Source organism: Magnolia sinica, chromosome 7, assembly GCF_029962835.1.
Source record: "Magnolia sinica isolate HGM2019 chromosome 7, MsV1, whole genome shotgun sequence".
In the NCBI taxonomy this organism is placed as follows: domain Eukaryota; kingdom Viridiplantae; phylum Streptophyta; class Magnoliopsida; order Magnoliales; family Magnoliaceae; genus Magnolia; species Magnolia sinica.
In genome coordinates, this window is record NC_080579.1 from 83,156,854 (window position 1) to 83,174,665 (window position 17,812).

A 17,812-nucleotide genomic window follows, 5' to 3' on the forward strand; every position below is an offset into this window, starting at 1 on the left:
GTGTTGGCATTAGCGAAATAAGCATTGAAGTCAATTGCGAGGGAGTGTTGGATTATAAAAGAATGCATCATGTCATACTTCCATTCGTACATTTAACAAAAGTACTTGTGAAGTGAGTGCTTACGTGCATTATCATTACATGTGTTGATGGTATTGATAATATGTGTAACTTAGAACTAATGGAGCCACTGATTTGATCGTTCACTCCTACTCTAGGACGATGTTCTAAACCATCAACCAGACGATGCTTTCGATGCAGGTGTTATCGAGGTCAACACGTTGGAGGATGTATATATGGACCTAGAGAAGGAGTTCTCATACTTCCAGCAGTTAGATGACCGATGTAGCCAGTGCGTGGCTCAACGGGATTGCAGCGAATGCTTGGCGTTGAGCGGACTACACTTTGACACGTTTTATTTATTTTTTAGAACTGTATATTGGGCCCCAGCTATGGACCCGTACTCTGGATAGATGCACACTTTCTGTTTTTAGTTGATTTACTTGCTATAATTGCGTAAATTTCAAAGTATATTATATTATATAGTTTAGTACTATAATTTATCAGAGATTAGAGTAAACATGTCGAAATATCACGCTTCCGCAAGGCATATGTGACACCCGGAATATCATATATCGAGTACATCGACCCTTGAAATTGAATATTGGAGATCGAATACATGCTTGACCTCTGAAATTCGGAGTGTTACGCCACAACACGGAAAAGTGGTGATTGAACATCATCGACGGAATGGTTGTGATTGCCTAACCTAGCAATTGTTGAATAATGGATAATAAAAATTTGGTGGTGTGGCACACCTATTAGATGAATTTTTATATGTGTGGCTTATTTATACGATGAAATAAAAATAATTTCTTTTTAACCAAAGCATGTTTTATTTCAAGGCCATAGAACCAAGAGCATGTTCACTACACCAAAATCACCAAACTGGAACGTGTCAGAGTTTGGTTTGGAAACGGCTCTAAGCCATTTTTGATTGAAAACGGTTATGAACCGTACTCCAATTGCTTGTTGTGTTCCAACTCTGTCGTTATTTACTCTGTTTTATTGGTGTGTGCTAATTGAGTGTTGGATCTTCTTAGTTTTTATCATTTCGTTTTATTGTTTTATTTTAAAACAGATGAATGGAATGAATTTAGTTAGAAACCTCTCAGTGGACCCCACAAGGCCCAAGAGGCACACTGCTCTATATCTCTTGCTTGTCTTCATGGCTTGACATCCTTTAATGTATGATCAACTTAGTATCTATTTTTTTCTCTACCTGTCATTAGGTTGTCCCCCACATTACAGATGCTATTCAAGAGTCAATTGAGCATGTAACAGTTATTATTATGGATGGGAAAGAAGGCCCTGCTGACGTATGTGTCATAGAACTAGGCGGAACGATAGGTAGAACTAACTTTAAAGTGGTAATTTTATGTTTGTCCTTGCGTGGGATAAACAACTCAACACGTGGACTTTCATCTTTGGTGGTATTACAATGTTGGCAATTTTTTGTGCAGGGGATATCGAATCTATGCCGTTTATTGAGGCTTTGGGTCAATTCTCTTATCGTGTGGGAAATGAGATTTTGCATCTGAACATATTGGACCCTGATGCTTCTAGAGCTCTTGATCCATCACGCGATTAATCTTCTTCCCATTCTTTTTCACAGGCACCGGCAACTTCTATCTCATTTATGTCAGTCTCGTTCCCATTTTGAATGTCGTTGGTGAACAGGTAGATAACAGTGGCTTCTGCTAGTTACTTGCACTGGTGGATACATAATCTATTCCATTAGTAGGCATAAGAATGAACTTAGCTGTATGCAACCTCTTGAGTTATAACCCAGTATTTGGGGTTGACAGTGATGCTGTTGTTTTCCACCTTCAGAAAACAAAGCTAACTCAACACAGTGTTCGGGGACTGCAAGGACTGGGATTGACTCCACATATCTTAGCTTGTCGCAGTGCTATGGTCTCGACCTCTCCCTATATTTCTGTTGTGCATGTTTTGTTTGTTTGTGTGTCCCATTTCACATCCGGCCGAATCATTACCATCCTTTTCTTACGCCAAAATCCCCCAAACCCTCATTTCACATCCGGCTGTCTCCCTCTCCCTCTCTCGATCTCCCTCTCCCTCTCCTTCTCCCTCTCCCCCTCTCAATCTCCCTCTCGTGCAATCTCCCTCTCCCGATCTCAACCCGCTCTCTCGATCTCCCTGTCACTCTCCTTCCCTCTTTCTCAATCTCCCTATCCCTCGATCTCCCTCTTCCTCTTCCGATCTCTACTCTCTCTCTAGATCTCCCTCTCACTCTCCCTCCCTCTCTCGATCTCCCTCTCCCTTTTTTGGTGAGCTGTTGCTGAATTGATTAGCTAGCATGCGTATTTATGGTGAAGATTATGGCTTGGATCCTGCAGAGTCCAGGGCACATAACATATGGTGAGCTGTAGCCCAATTAATTCATCCCTAGGGCTTGTCTAATGGCTAGTTTGTTATGGCGAGAATTTTCTCTATTGATCGTATTTTCTTTTATTTTGTCCATTATTTTTGGTTCATTTAGTTTCACACAACTATTTTTCTTAATATTGTTCAGGCCCTAACTGAAGTGGTTCGGATTTCTCAACAGGTAATTATATCTACCTCCAGTTGTTTATATCTCTACTGGCTATCTACCTCCACTTCATGCTCACGGATCCTTGAGATACTTGTTTCAATTCAGTAATGGTGTATGACATTGTATCTACCTCCAGTTGTTTATATCTCTGCTGGCTATCTCTCCTAGCTCTGCTGACATATGGAGTGTTGGATGTACTGTCTGCTGGCTATCTCTCCTATCTCTGTTGAATGTACTATTATCGAGATGGCTACAGGAAAACCTCCCTGGAGCCAGCAGTACGAAGAGGTATACTTAAATTCAAAAAAAAAAACTTGTTTTCAGTTGTTTGATTTCGTTTCCTTTCATCGACTCTTCCTGGCATTTGGATTTTTCAAATTAACTTTTCCAGGTTGCTGCTCTGTTCTATATTGGGACAACAAAGTCACATCAACCCATCCCTGAGCATCTCTCATTGGAGGCTAAGGATTTTCTTTTGAAATGTTTACAAGAGTAAAGACACTTTTTTTTTTTCTTTTCTTTTCTTTTAGTTTTCATTTTTTTTTTTTTTTTTGCCTTGTGTTTTGGATAGAGTGCTGTTTGAGCGTATTCATTGCTTTTGATGGAAAAATCATTTACGTTGCTGTCATTAACAACCCACACATCTGATTATTTATTTTTTAAATACAAAATCAATCTAGTAAGGGCCTGTTTGGTAGACACCTAAAATGAGACCATCTCATTTTCATCAGTTTGCAATTATGTGTTAAGAGCCTTAGAGATCCAAATTTGGCAAGGATTAAAATAATCTTGATAACCAACAGTCATGATCTCTAAAGACTGAAACTAACAACACATTTTAGCAGTGAACCAAGCTTGAGGCCATCTGCTTCCGAATCACTACAGGTGAGATTGCGAGCTTTTAAAAAAATAAAAAATAAAAAAAATAAAAAAAATCTTCCTTGTAGAGCTTTAGAGTGATAAGCAGTGACTAATTATCCAATCTCAAATTCAGTCGAGTTGCAGCTTTCCTTTTTTATTATTGAATAGCCAAATCACATAATAATTTAGAGTTTTTTGCCTATTAATTTTGTATCCTGGATGCAGCATCCCTTTGTCACTAGAGAATATAAAGATCCTCATCCAATATTTCGCTCCTCATCTCTGGTCAGTGTCACTATTTCTAGTTACTTTTGTCACTGGAGAATTAAAAGTTTGTTTATATAATAAGTGACATGGACTGACCAATTTATTACCTGTATGTTACCTGTCTCAATACTGTTTTTATCAGTCCATCTCAGATTTGTAATTGTGGTTTGAAAGATGAAGATGGATTCTTAATGGATAAGCTTCACCATGCTAGTGAAGGGTGAGGAAGTGGAGGCAAGGTATATTGAGCTTATTTATCGAAATGACTAGTTATGTTTATGCCAGATGTGTTAAACATGTTTATGAGGTTCTCGGTTTTTTGCAATGAAGATTAGTGGACCTACAATGTGTTTTCAACAGATGAAGATTATATATATAGAAAATAAGAAGAAATCGGTCTGGGTGTTAATTTGACCAAACCCATCATATCGAGTTGGCTAGTCTAGTTTTGCATAACAAAGTGTAAAAGATCATTACACAGGGAAGAAGAACGGATTCACTTCGACCTTTCGGAGAAATCCCAAATGGGCCACAGTATAGGAAACAGTGGTGATTGACCATTAAAAACTTCCTATGGGCTACAAAAGCTACAAACAGTGGTGATTATTTTATTTTTTTGCTTTTCTGTTGCTTATTTTGATTATTATTTTTTTTTTTCTGGCTATGCATGCATCACGCATCTGATTTTGGACAGTCTGGATTAGCATACAGGCACCCCATTCTTCTATTAGATGATATTATCTTATCTATGTTGTTGAGGAAATTTTCTTCAACTTTAGACTGATGTAATTCAGTATTTGTGAAACCCAAAACTGAATGTGCACCAAAAAAGAGGTTAGAAAAATGAAGTGACTTCTAGGAGCATAATAATCTAACATTATTCCCCATTTTCTTTTTTGAGACAACTTGGGTTTGCATGAACCAACAAGGTGCAAAACAGTGGAAGTTCCCTGTTTGTCACAAATAGGAATTTTAGCCTCAGTATAAAATTGTGGTTGGAGTTGAAAGTCAGTCTGTTGCATAGTATTAAATAGTAGTGAATAAATAATATATTATGGTTCCTTTCAGATTTATTTATTTATTATTTTTTTGTTTTTGCTATTTTGATTTTTCTGTAGCTGATAAATTAACCTGGGCTGTCATCTTACACCCATATATAAGGCTTTTGGCAGATCTCGTGTTCTTCTTTTTCTCTATTAGTTACTTAGACCATCAAATTCAGCTCATTGCTATTTAAAAACTGAGTATCATTTCTCTTGATATTTTATTTGTTATATTTTGTGGATCCATCAATTGTTCTAAAAGTCACATATTCAAATGGGTTTTTGTTGATTTTCAGGTTTTACTTACAAATTTGATTTAGGAAATATTTGTATCTTATTTTGTGGATATTTAATTATTACTGTTTTCTTATTTTGTTGTACACCTTAGATTTAGATATGATTCATTTTTGGGATCCATGAGTATGTTACTTTGCATCTTATGTAGTTGAATTTCAAACTTTTTTGGATATTTAGTATCCATCTACTTAAACCCAGTTCATATCAACCGCAGCTATGGACCTGCAAAAATTTTAGCTATGGATCTGCAGAAATTTTTTCTTTCCTGCTGTCCATTTTAAAATTTTGAGTAAATTCATTTTAAATGTTGTTTTTCCAATTGTTTGTTCCATTTTATGGTTCCTATTCTGGCTTCCTCATTTATGAATAGTGTGAGATATTTGGATGATGTTTTCAAACTGTAGAATGTGGATGTTTTGATTTTTTGATTTTTATTTTTAATACCAATCTTCAGTGTATCAATATCACGAAGAGTTCCCATAATATTTGACTTGTATTAATGTATTTATCTTTGGATGCAATATGCTTATTCAAAGTGGGAGCAACTATTTAGAGTGTAGGCTCGGGGGTCCACAATACTTACATGAATACATGATCAAAGCTGCTCATTACGTGCAAGCCACTATGTGGCTTTCCTTGTGCAGAATTCAGGTTTGTCCACTCATCTAATGGCCACACATTTACATTAAATGTCGACTGTCCATTTCTTTTGCATATGTTTGGCTCGCCAGATGTGTGACTGACCTGATTCTTGGACCCAAGGCATACGTTTTGGGTGAGGTTCGAAAAGTACACACTTGAGTGGAGCCTTGCCAACCACAGACACCAAAATAGCATGAGGGTGTGAGGCAAGAGCATTCCATCAAATGGACCACTGTGAAGAAATAAATGGATGTCTAGAAGAAAACTGTATCAGCCATCCATTTCTTTTGTATTTTGTCCCCGACCTGAGAAGCAACACTGCCTGATTTTTGCACAAGAACATCCAATCAATCTGGTTCATCTAATGAAATTATGAAAAGCTGGGATCTCATACACATCTTCCATATTGGCATGTGTGGCTACATGTGGATGGGCACAGCTCCACACACGTGCAGGCTTAGCAAACATCTGTTTCAGGTTTACTTAATATGGTATTGATTTGTTTGGTCCTTGTATATGATATTTGCCTCTATAGGATGTGTAACTCTTAACTGCAATAGTGTAATTTATGTCAGTAAGGAACTCTTCAAGGAGCCAGTACGTCTGGATTTGTTTGCAGCCAATCCATGCTTTGAAACCCATATCAACTGAGAATAGTAATTTCACATCCCAAGCTTAAATTTGGATTGCATTAGTAATATTTCTATAATTTTACTAGTTCCCATTTTGTTATATATGACCCAACCAAATCTAATTGAAAGTTCCTTGCCATCCAATCTTTGGCCATCTTTTTCCTAGACAATTGATATTTATATTCTTTTCTTATCCGGCTTTTGTAGGACATTGACAGGCAGGTTAAAAGCTTCATTTTGTAAGGTTTTTTCACACATCTTCCATCTATGGCAGAGCTTATAAAAGTAAAGTTTGTATCTCACAACTGTTGGCCCCACTTGTAAGTTGTAATGTGTATCCCAACACTTAAACATGATGCATTTTGAAGATTTTGTAGATGGTTGTCAATTTCCCAATTTTGATTGATGGAAACATGATGCATTTTGAAGAAAACAATATACAATGTTTGGCTACGCAGAACAGTCTGGTGGGCCTCAAGTGGATGGGGCATGCTGTGAAAATCTCCAATGTTGGATGATTCAAACTCGTAACAGATCAATTGGGCCCATGTTTTTCTTTTTTAGTGTGAGTTCTTGATTGTAACCATCCATTTTGTGAGCCACCAATCAGATGGAAAGGGTTGTCTGATGGAGGTAATTTTCACCAGGGCTCAGCCATGACAGGTTCTACTAGATGAATGGTTTACATTACCAGATGGTGGGCCCAGAAAAATGAAAAGCACCAGCTAGCTTGCCTTATATCTGACTCAGTAACCTATTGCAGGTGATCATATTTAAAGAAACGAAACATGTGAGGAGATGCAGCTGGCCTGATTGACATGGCACTTGGATAAACCCATCTATGAGATGCTACTCAGGGGCTGTTGTGTTTCACAGCATAGCTAGTAGAATCTTTCCTCTTTTAGTTTTATCATATTGTAGCCATACATACAGTCAATCATGTTCTTGTCTTGAATGTACGTGATGCTCAATCAAAGGAAGCAATATTTATTTTTTTCAACCAAAAATTGGTGCAAGAGCCCACCTTTTTGCAACCTAAGCCTCTAATAGAAATGGGATAGACCATGCCTAGTATGTCCATGCCAAATAATCTAAATAATACCATAAAATAAGCTTTTAGAGCTGTAGCAGAATGCAGGATATCTGTAGCAGTGTGTTGGCAAGTGGCCTTATTAAATAAGTTTTTAGAGCTGCTTAAAGGGACTATCCTTTGCAATAGTGTGTTGGCAGGTCGTCTTCACTGCGTTGGTGTTTTCTTTTTCTTGTTTGGATCATTGAATGAAAGGCTATTGAGTTTTATTGGACTATTTGTACTGCTATCTGTTATATCAACTCGTATTTTTCTATGAAATAAATGGGTTTGAGATAATGATATGAAAATTGGACAGCTTGGGTTGATCATTCGATTTTACTCTTAGTTTTTCTTTTTCTTTTTAAAATCAACTTGTATTGAGACATGTTTCTTTCTCACATGCAGTCTACAGAGCCGATGCATATTAGGATGAGTGACACTGATTTTTTATTTATTTATTTTTTTTTTTTTGATTTTGGTGGCGTTGATTGAATCAAATACAGCAGCCCTAACTATTTCATTTTGAGTGGGAGAAGGAAGAGAATGGATTGAAGAAAGATGGCCTTTCAATGAATTTCCACTTTGGTGTTGGACGTCTTGGAGAGAACAAACATTCGACTTTTTCTGATTCAAATCCTCTCGGATGGAAAATCAGAAAAACGTTGGGATACTCCATTCCGAGCCAACCCCATGGGTTGTCCTCACATCCAAAAATCCTTGACAACATGTTTGTTATTTGTGTAGTGATTTGGCTGTAGCATCACCTGTGGAGGATTATTTTATATACATTGACGATCTCCCATATCCTAATAAGGTTAGTGCAATTCTCCGACCACTTGTTCTATGACTTCCTTAAGACTCCTCTGCTCATTGAAGATATGCCAGTGTTGTTTCTGCCCCAGTTGTTTCTTAGGATTATAACATCATATTTTGTAGGAAGAAGCTGAAAAAGTTACACAGCCCTTTCTAGATCCTCTTGGTGATGATTATTCAGTTTGTTGTCAAGGTATGGATTATAACATGTGCTCTTGTATAGTACCCAATGAATCATCTCCATACTCTGTGTTAAGTGCTTGAATCCTCAGTGTGCATCCTAACACAGGCATTGTTTTGCCTGGGACAATATGCAACATGACAGGTGATCCTCTAGTTTTAGTTGTTGAATAGTCACTCGTGTGTTTAGTTTTTGAATCTTTATGTTGTTTTTTGGCTAATCAAATTGCTTACCGTCTTTGTTTTGATTTTAATAGTTACAAAGCAAGCCCAAAAGAAGCTCTGCCTAATATGCAATGCAAAGACAAGTTCCCCTTTCAGAGTGTCATTGCAAGTCATGGTGCAACCATAAAGGACCATGCGTTTTCTCTAGGAGTGGAGCACATCATGGAGGATTTTTTTATTTATTTTTATTGTATTCATGCAATTGTAAACTTATTGTTGTAAATATATATAATTTTTATTATAAAGTTGTACCATATTTGTTCAATATTAATTTTTAGTTGTATATAATATTCTTTGGTTTTTAAATATAAAAACAAATGTACAGCTTTTATTGTCCATTCGAAATAATGCAAAATACGGTTCCAAAAATTAAAAATTTGACTTTGGAAACAGAACGGTTTTAACCGTTCCTAAAATTTTGTTCCTATAAATTTAGTTGACCGTTGGCAACCTTAGGGAACGGTTTAAAACCGTTCCTAAGAGTCTGTTCTTAAATTTTGAAATGGTACTTGATATGATATTGAACCGTTCCAGATTATTTACGACGCCTCTTTTAGGAACGGTTTAAAACCGTTCGTAAATGACGTTTTTGGTCTACTACTCGTACGTGGGACCATAGAGCTGAATGGCCCAATATATGTTAGTGTGCCACATCATCATGCGTTTTGAGCCATATCTCAATAAGGGGAGTTATATGATGCTCCACCTAAGTATGGTTCATTTCTTGGGTATGCTCCACCTAAGTATGGTTCATTTCTTGGGTTTTGTTCACACACGTGGATCCATTGATTTCATGATCAACAATGCTGTCAACATGGCCCACATGGCCACTATGGATGGATCATGCAAAAATAATAATAATATATAAATAAATATTCGATGATAGCAACATATAAATAAATATTAGATGATCCTAGCATTCAAATCGACCTTTATCAGTTAAACTTCGTTGTTTTTTCTTTTTTATTTTTGGTTAGTACACTGGTACATACCCCACTATTAGCCACACCCTTGGTTAATACCAAGACCTCAATGTTGAAATAAGGCTTAAAGATTTTTCATACCTTATTTTTCAGTTTAACAGATAGCACCTCCGTAGTATGATTTTTTCAAAAATGATGAAAAGTCCAACTAATTAGGCTATTTACGAAGAATTAAATAGATACTTAGATACAAATATTATTAATACAGAAGATTTCGAATCCTATAAGTTATGGTGCACCCAGCTAACAATTTCCAACCTTTTATGCGTATGTGACATCCAACCCGTTCAATAAGTTGGCCTTACCAGGAGGATCACTTTGTAAAAAGATTAAAATAAAAATATCTACTTCTCAAATTGGTTTACATGGTGTGGCCTACCTGAAAAATAGATAGGGATGATTTTTGTAGTATATATGATTATCACTGTGGGACAAACCTACTGGAACGGTTGGATGTCACATACACTTAATAGGATGGACGCTATTCACTGGTTGGAATGTACTTTGTGGTCCAACCGGTTAGACTTGATTACATTCTAAAAAAGGGTAAGAAGAGTTTTCGCTGGACGCCCCTAATGCACAGTAGTAGGGACGTGGCTACAGTAGGTGCTATGTGGGACAGACCATGATGTATATGTTTTATCCAGGCCGTCCATCCTTTTTCTAGCTCATTTTAATGCATGATCGCAAAAAATGAAGCAGATCCAAATCTCAGAGGAACTATGCCGGAGAAAACATTAGTGATTGAACATTCACCTTTAAATATCATATTAACGGTGGGCGTTCAATGACCAATATTTCCAGCAGTATTGAAATTCTTAGGGTTAACTATAATGTTTAATTTCCATCTAACCTGTTTATAAGGTGATGTAAACATGGATGATGAGAAAATACAAATATCAGCTTGATCCAAAACTTTCATGACTCCTAAGAAGTTTTTAATGGTAGGTATTCAATCCCTACTGCATGTCATGGTCCACTTGAGATTTGGATCTACTACAATTTTGGAACATTGACCTAAAATGAGCTGAAAAACTGATGAACGGCTTAGATATAAAATACATGCATCAAGGTGGGCTCCACATTTACAGCCTCACCAACTTAAGCTGTTACCGAGGCCTAACATAATCCGCTTCCAATCCGATCCTCCTGTACTACGGATAGAGGTGGGCATCGAGCCGAGTTGAGTCGACGTGGGCCAAGCTTGGCTTGGCTTGTCCATGATGTACTCGAGTTCGAGCTCGAGCTCGAGCTTAGCCTCGAGCTCAACATTGAAGCTTGGCTTGTTTGCCAAAGCTGTCGAGTCGAGTTCGAGTCAAGCTAGTGGTTCGAGTCGAGTCAAGTTTACCTCGAGTCGAGCTCGAGCTTGTTGGGTGAGAGAGTAATGGATTCTGTTCTTGATCCTCCTCCATTGATGAAAAATTCAAAAATCTTAAGAGAATCAAAGCAAAACCCGATGAAAAAACCAAACAAAGCTTCAAATTGGATGAAAAAACTTGTAAGAATTGATCTGTTCTTGATCTTCTTCCACCAGCAGAAATCCAAGTACTAGAAAAGAAACAGAGCAAAACACAGATCAGAAATCTAAGTAAAGAGCTCTAGCCAATCAGATCATTGGATTTCCTTGAAGCTCTAACAAATCTGAGAAGAATCCATCTCGAATTTCTTGGGTTTCTCACTTAAGAAGTAGATCTTAAGAGATTGAAATCATACTATTGTGGAGCTGAAATGAAAACTGGTGGTGGTGGTCGGGGCAGGCGTGCAGCTGGCAATGGGCAGAGAAAGAGAAGAAAGGGAAAGGGAATGGGATGTGTGCAGTCGGGTAGAGACTCTAAGGTTTGTTTTTTATTTTTTTATTTTTAAGTTTAAACTTAAAACTTATATTAATATAATATATATATATATATAATATTTAACATTTAATATATTTATTAATCGAGCCGAGTCGAGTTCAAGTTCGAGCTTCGAGTCGAGTCGAGTTCGAGTCGAGTCGAGTTGAAATAGCCCCTGGTCGAACTTGGCTTGAACTCAACTCGAGCTTCAAATAATTAGCTTGGCTTGGCTTGAATCGGCCATTCAAGCCAAGTTAATCCGAGCTGACTCGAGCCGAGTCGAGCGAGTTTTTCGAGCTAGCTTGACTTGTGAACAGCCCTAACTACAGATGCGGATTGCCTGCCTAAGAAGTTAGCGGGACCCACCGTGATATTTGATTTAAATCCACCCCGTTCATCCGTTTTTCCAGATCCTGAAAGGGCACGAAAAAAAAATTGAGGCAGATCCAAAACTAAAGTGGACCACACGACAGGAAAGAGTGAGGATGGAACGTCCACTATTGAAACTTTAGTGGTGCCACAGAAGTTTTGGATCAGGTAATTTTTTCTATTTTCCCTTCATCCCAGTAGGAATAACCTTATGAACGGTATGGATGGCATATAAACATACGGTGGACCCGATGGAGGTCTCAACGGTAGGCATTTCCGTACCCACTTTTTCACGTTGTGTGGCCCACCTGAGTTTTGGATCTGCTTGATTCTTGGACTCATATACAAAATTGATCTGAAAAAATGGATGGACGGGATGATTCCTCGCAAACATCATGGTGGGCCCCATCTAAGCTTCTAAACGTTAGAACCTCCATGTCGTTAGAAATTAACGGATTTTCAAAATTCAAATGGGCGAAAAACATAAATTTCTTTTTATCTTTACCGATTGATACGGGTTTTCTCTTTATAAATGAGAGTGGGCTAAAATAAAATAAAAAGCATTCAAAGTTCTTAGTGAGAAGAGTGAAATATGAAGATTATCAACTTTATTTCAATTTTTCTCATCCTATCCGTCCATTGTGTTTGTGGTCACCGCTATGACACTGGAGGCCTCTCTAGGAAGAGCTTCCCACCGGGGTTCGTGTTCGGCACAGCAACTTCGGCATACCAGGCTGAAGGAGCGGCTGGTCCTGAGTATGGTCGTGGGCCGAGTATATGGGATGTGTTTGTTCGTTATCCAGGTAATCCAATCACGTTTTGAATTCTTTTTCTAAATCTGTTTTTCGATTTTGTTTATTTTATTTTGATTGATTTTTTTTTTTTTTTCATGAGTTTGGTTGTAGTGAATATCATGATATTTCGTGATAGTAATTACAACCAAACACACACTAAGCTATTATTATTTTCATTGTTTTAATGCTTTACATGTATTTATGTTGATTTTTAATTGTTCGCTTTGTTTATCAAGTAAATGGGCTTTATTTGTTTGTTAGTGTGTGATATATATAAAATCAAGCCCATGATTTTGTAGTGCGTGTTGGAAATTATACAGATTAATATAATTTCTATATAATATGGAAACCGAAAAATAAAATTAGCTTGAATAAGAACAGGCTGAAGCATGTCTGAAACACTGTCCTTAAAGCGTTATTTGCCCCTACTCAATTGAATTGAGTATGTTGATAGGTTATAGGCAAACCGCTTCTAGGATACGACGAGCTTGGTGTGGGTCTGCGTTTAGCAAACACGAAGGCCCACCTATTGGAACTCTGTTACACTCAGTCTGGCAGAAATATAATAAAAGAAAAAATCCCATAAGAAAGAAAGAGAAGAAAAATTATGTGATTTAGACCACTGCACTGGTCAAATCTTCAGCCACTGGTTCAGTCGAAGTGTTCTAGACCACATCGTTGGTCTGTTCTTCAAGCAAAGGGTTAAACCCTTGCTATCTTGCTGGAATTACTGAAGTATAAGAAATGAGTAGAGGACTATCTCAGTTCGTATGGGTCTACTGGAGTGGGTTGAGAGATGGTTTGGAAACCCATTCAGGCCCTTCTTTTATAGGCTAAGTGGCTGGGGGTTATGGTCCAGGGAATTAAATCCCATGACCGTTTTCTAACTATTGGAGAAAACTAACCGTTTTATGACTGTTTTCTGACTATTGTGCATAGGCCATTAAGCTGTTGCATGCTGACTGTTGTGAGACAACAGCTAGCTGTTTTCAAGCTGTTGGGCTCGCCATGCAGCAGTTACTGTTGGACCCTGCACTAATGGCATATCTGTTATAGATTTGCTGCAATAGCTCTTTTTTCAGCCCTCTATATATACTAGAGGATTGAATGAGTCCTCTAGTCTACCCTTCATCCAGCCATCTGCCTTAGCCGCTTAGTCGCACCGCGACTCACACATGTCTCGCTTTGGTTCGCTCAGGGTCGCGAAGGAGCGACCCTTTGCGATACAATGCAAATGTGCGAATTGCAAAGTGCGCCACTAGTGCCTCTACAACCACACCGCCTCACATGCCCACGCTCTAGCACCGAGCACGTGCCTGTGCCCGAGCTCGAGCCCGAGCACGCGCGCGCGGAACACGCAAGGTCCATAGTCCTTGGACTAAGTGAGTAAATATTATAATACTCCACTGTTTTCATTTAAATCACAAAAGCTTCTTCTCTTTTTCCAATGATTTCACTCTTTTCAAACACTTTTATATATTATATATTATTTTTTATTTTATTAAAATATATTTTAAAATCAATATTTTGTAACAATCCCCCACTTGATTTTTAAAAATATTTTTACTCGATTAAACATTTCTGTCAGAATAATCAGCTTATATGCATTAAGAAAGATATCTTTCGATTTTAATCTTTCTTTAGTATAAGTATCTCAAAACTCTGTCGAAATGATTGGTAGTAATAGCGTTGAATCAGTTATTCCTAGATAACAGAGTCGGAGAAACCACACACATATTTACTATATGTTTGTTTAGAGTTCCCACAATCTTACTCAACACAATTAATGGCCATGTGCTTATCCTAATTGTGAACGATCCCGAGAGAAGACTCCTAACTCTCATGAGAGACGGTACCATCTCTACGTTCATATAAGTGAAATCCTTCCAGTGTCTCCGTTACTATTAGAGACTTGTCATATAGACTGAATTTCATTAAGAGTTCTAAGACTCAACCCTCTTTTGTAATGTTTAACACTTTATCTATTATGGATAACGTTTTATAATTTAGTGCTGAAAATTTTTCACATATCAGTAACTTGTTCTTACTCATTAAACCTAAAATTAGAGATTTTTCAATTTTAGGTTGGATTACCATCACTGGCGGAACTTTGGTTGAAGAGTTTCAACCCATCCCTCTACATGTAGCCTTTACTACTTCTCTCGGTAGAGATTTAGTAAAAGGGTCTACAAGGTTATTACTTGATTTCACATAAGGAAATAGCAATAATTCCATTTCGAATCAATTATCTGACACAATCATGTCTAAGACTGATATGTCTAGACTTATCATTATAAGTACCGTTATAGGCTCTAGCTAATGTAGCTTCACTATCACAATGTAGTGACACAGCCGTTACAGGCTTTTCACAGAAAGGGATTTCTAATAGAAGATCCCTTAGCCACGTAGCCTCTTTGCCTATTGCAACCAGAGCTATGATTTCAGACTCCATAGTCGAGTACGTTATGCAAGTCTGTTTCTTGGATCCCCAAGATACAGCTGCACCTCCTAGGGTGAATACCCACCCTGTAGTAGACTTGTTGTCCCTTGTACTCGATATCCAACTTGCATCGGTATATCCTTCCAATATGGCAGAAAACTGTGAATAAAATAGTCCTAAGTCTTTGGTTGCTTTTAAGTAACCAAGAACTCTATAGATTGCATTCCAGTGTTCAGTACTGGGGTTACTAGTAAACTTAGTAAGTTTACTCATAGCTTATGCGATATCAGGTCTAGTGCATTGCATAACATACATAAGACTCCCTAAAGCACTCACATATTCTAATTGTGCAACTGTTCTTCCAGTATTTTCTTTTATTTTGATACTTGGATCAAATGAGGTTTTTACTTCCTTAATATTCAGATGGTTAAACTTGTTTAGTATCTTCTCAATATAATGAGATTGACACAAAGCATAACCCCCACAATATTTTTTAACTTTGATACCTACAATGGTATCAACTTGTCCAAGATCTTTCATTTTAAATACGGAAGATAGAAACCTCTTTGTTTCAGTTACAGCTTCCATTTTATTACTTATTATTAATATGTCATCAACATACAAACAAATAATAATGATACTACTACCATCTACTTTAGAATATATGTATTTGTCAGCTACATTATGCATGAAACCATGAGATAGTATTTTGGAATCAAACTTCTCATGTCATTGTTTGGGTGCTTATTTTAATCCATATAAAGGTTTGACTAATCTACATATTTTGTTTTCATTTTCTGATATAATTAAACCTTCAGGTTGTTCCATGTATACCTCCTCATTGAGGTCACCATTCAGGAATGTAGTCTTTATATCCATTTGGTGGATGTGAATATGATGTATGAAAGCCAGCGCAAATAATATCCTAATGGATGTTATCCTAGCTACAGGAGAGTATGTGTCAAAGTAATCTATCCATTCTTTTTGTCTAAAACCCTTATCTACTAGTCGAGCTTTGAAGGTTTGGATAGTCCCATCAGTGTGATATTTCTTCCTAAATACCTACTTACAACCTATGGGTCTAGAACCTAGAGGTAAGTTTACTAGTCCCATGTTTGATTTGATAATATGGATTCTATTTCATTATTTATAGTTTCTTTCCAGAAAGCTGAGTCTCTAGAGGATACAACCTCTTTATATGTTTTAGGATCATCTTCTATAGTCATCACTATAGGTATTTTTCTTATAACATTTTCTCTATCTCCTTCTACAAGATGAAAAATGACACGTTGTGAGTTTATGTAGTCATTTCCTAGACTCTTCTCTATTCTTATCCTTTGACTCCTATGGGGTTCAACAGGAGCTTCCACTATCTGTAGAGATGTATTATCTGGTTCTCTATTAAGAGTTTAGATTTCATTATCTTTGACTCTAAGGATAGTGAGTTCTTAAAGAACTTAACGTCTCTTGATTCTATTATTATATTAGACTCTATGTTTAGAAGTCTATAAGATTTACTATTTTGTGCATACCCTACGAAGGCGCACTTAATAGCTCTTGGTCCTAACTTAGTTCGTTTTGGATCAGGGATTCTGTAATATGCAGGACACCCCCACACTTTTAGATATCCTAGGTTAGGTTTTCTACCTCTCCATATTTCATATGGAGATATTTTATATTTTTTAGACGGAATTCTGTTTAGTATATGGCATGCTGCAAGCAGTGCCTCACCCCATAGACTTAGTGGCAACTTTGCTCTTATCAACATTGAGTTGACCATTTCTACTAATGTTCTATTCTTTCTTTCAGCTATTCTGTTTTGCTGAGGTGTGTATGGCGCAGTACATTGATGTATTAGTCCATGTTTTTCACAGAAGTTATCGAATTCATTTGAGAAGTATTCTCCTCCTTTATCGTTACGGAGAATTTTTATTTTCTTATTTAGTTGATTCTCTACTTCTACTTTATATATTTTAAACATGTTCAATGCTTCATCTTTGCTCTTTAGTAGGTATACATACATATATCTAGAGCAATCATTTATAAAGGTTATGAAGTACCGTTTACCTCCACAAGTAAGAATGCCGTTTAACTCATAGATATCACTGTGCATAAGATCCAATACTTGATATGATCTTTCAATACTTGGAAAAGGTTTTTTCATCATTTTGGATCATATGCACACTTCACATTTATCGGTTTCATCATCTGTATATGAGATTAAACCATTCTTAGCCATAAACTTCAAGCTACTACACCCTATATGAGCTAATCTATCATGCCACAGTCCAACGAATTCAGCCATATACGCAGAAGTGCTACTTTCATTTAGAGAAAACTTAACCATCCCGTTATACGCATATCCCTTTCCGACAAAATTCTCATTTTTAGGCAATCAATTTACCTGACTCGTACACTACCCTTATGTCTGGTCTACCCAGAAGATCCTCAGAAACTAAGTTTCGCCTCATGTCTAGGACGTGCAGTACATTAGTCTGAATCACCTTCTTCCTAAAGGTGAATATCAGTTTCGACAGTTCCTTTGCCGACGACCTTCGATCGGACTTCATTACCCATTTAGACTTCTTGACCATTGATCAATTCCTCATAAGTTTTGAAGGCTGATTTGTTGTAGCACACATGTACTGTAGCGGCAGTATCATACCACCAACCTAAAACTTTACCTTGGATGGTATTTACCTTAGTGATCATAGCCACAATATCGCCTTCTTCTACTGCACTTGCCT

General features: G+C 37.2%; 2 long non-coding RNA genes and 1 pseudogene across 3 annotated transcripts; all 3 read left to right on the top strand.

The window, feature by feature from the left end:
* The first annotated feature begins 1,260 nt into the window (after nt 1-1,260).
* LOC131252164 (uncharacterized) lies at nt 1,261-1,798 on the top strand. The gene is made up of 2 exons (XR_009174223.1): nt 1,261-1,408; nt 1,522-1,798. It is a non-coding gene; the product is annotated as an uncharacterized LOC131252164 (long non-coding RNA).
* Nucleotides 1,799-3,147: 1,349 nt separating this feature from the next.
* The window catches only part of LOC131251554 (beta-glucosidase 44-like), a 36,096-nt pseudogene continuing 21,431 nt past the window's right edge, over nt 3,148-17,812 (top strand).
* On the top strand, nt 7,809-9,028 carry LOC131251555 (uncharacterized). 2 transcript variants are annotated; one of them, XR_009173956.1, is made up of 3 exons: nt 7,809-8,243; nt 8,366-8,567; nt 8,680-9,028. It is a non-coding gene; the product is annotated as an uncharacterized LOC131251555 (long non-coding RNA). The 2 variants fall into 2 exon arrangements; XR_009173957.1 differs by having other exon boundaries at nt 7,817-8,243; nt 8,366-8,435.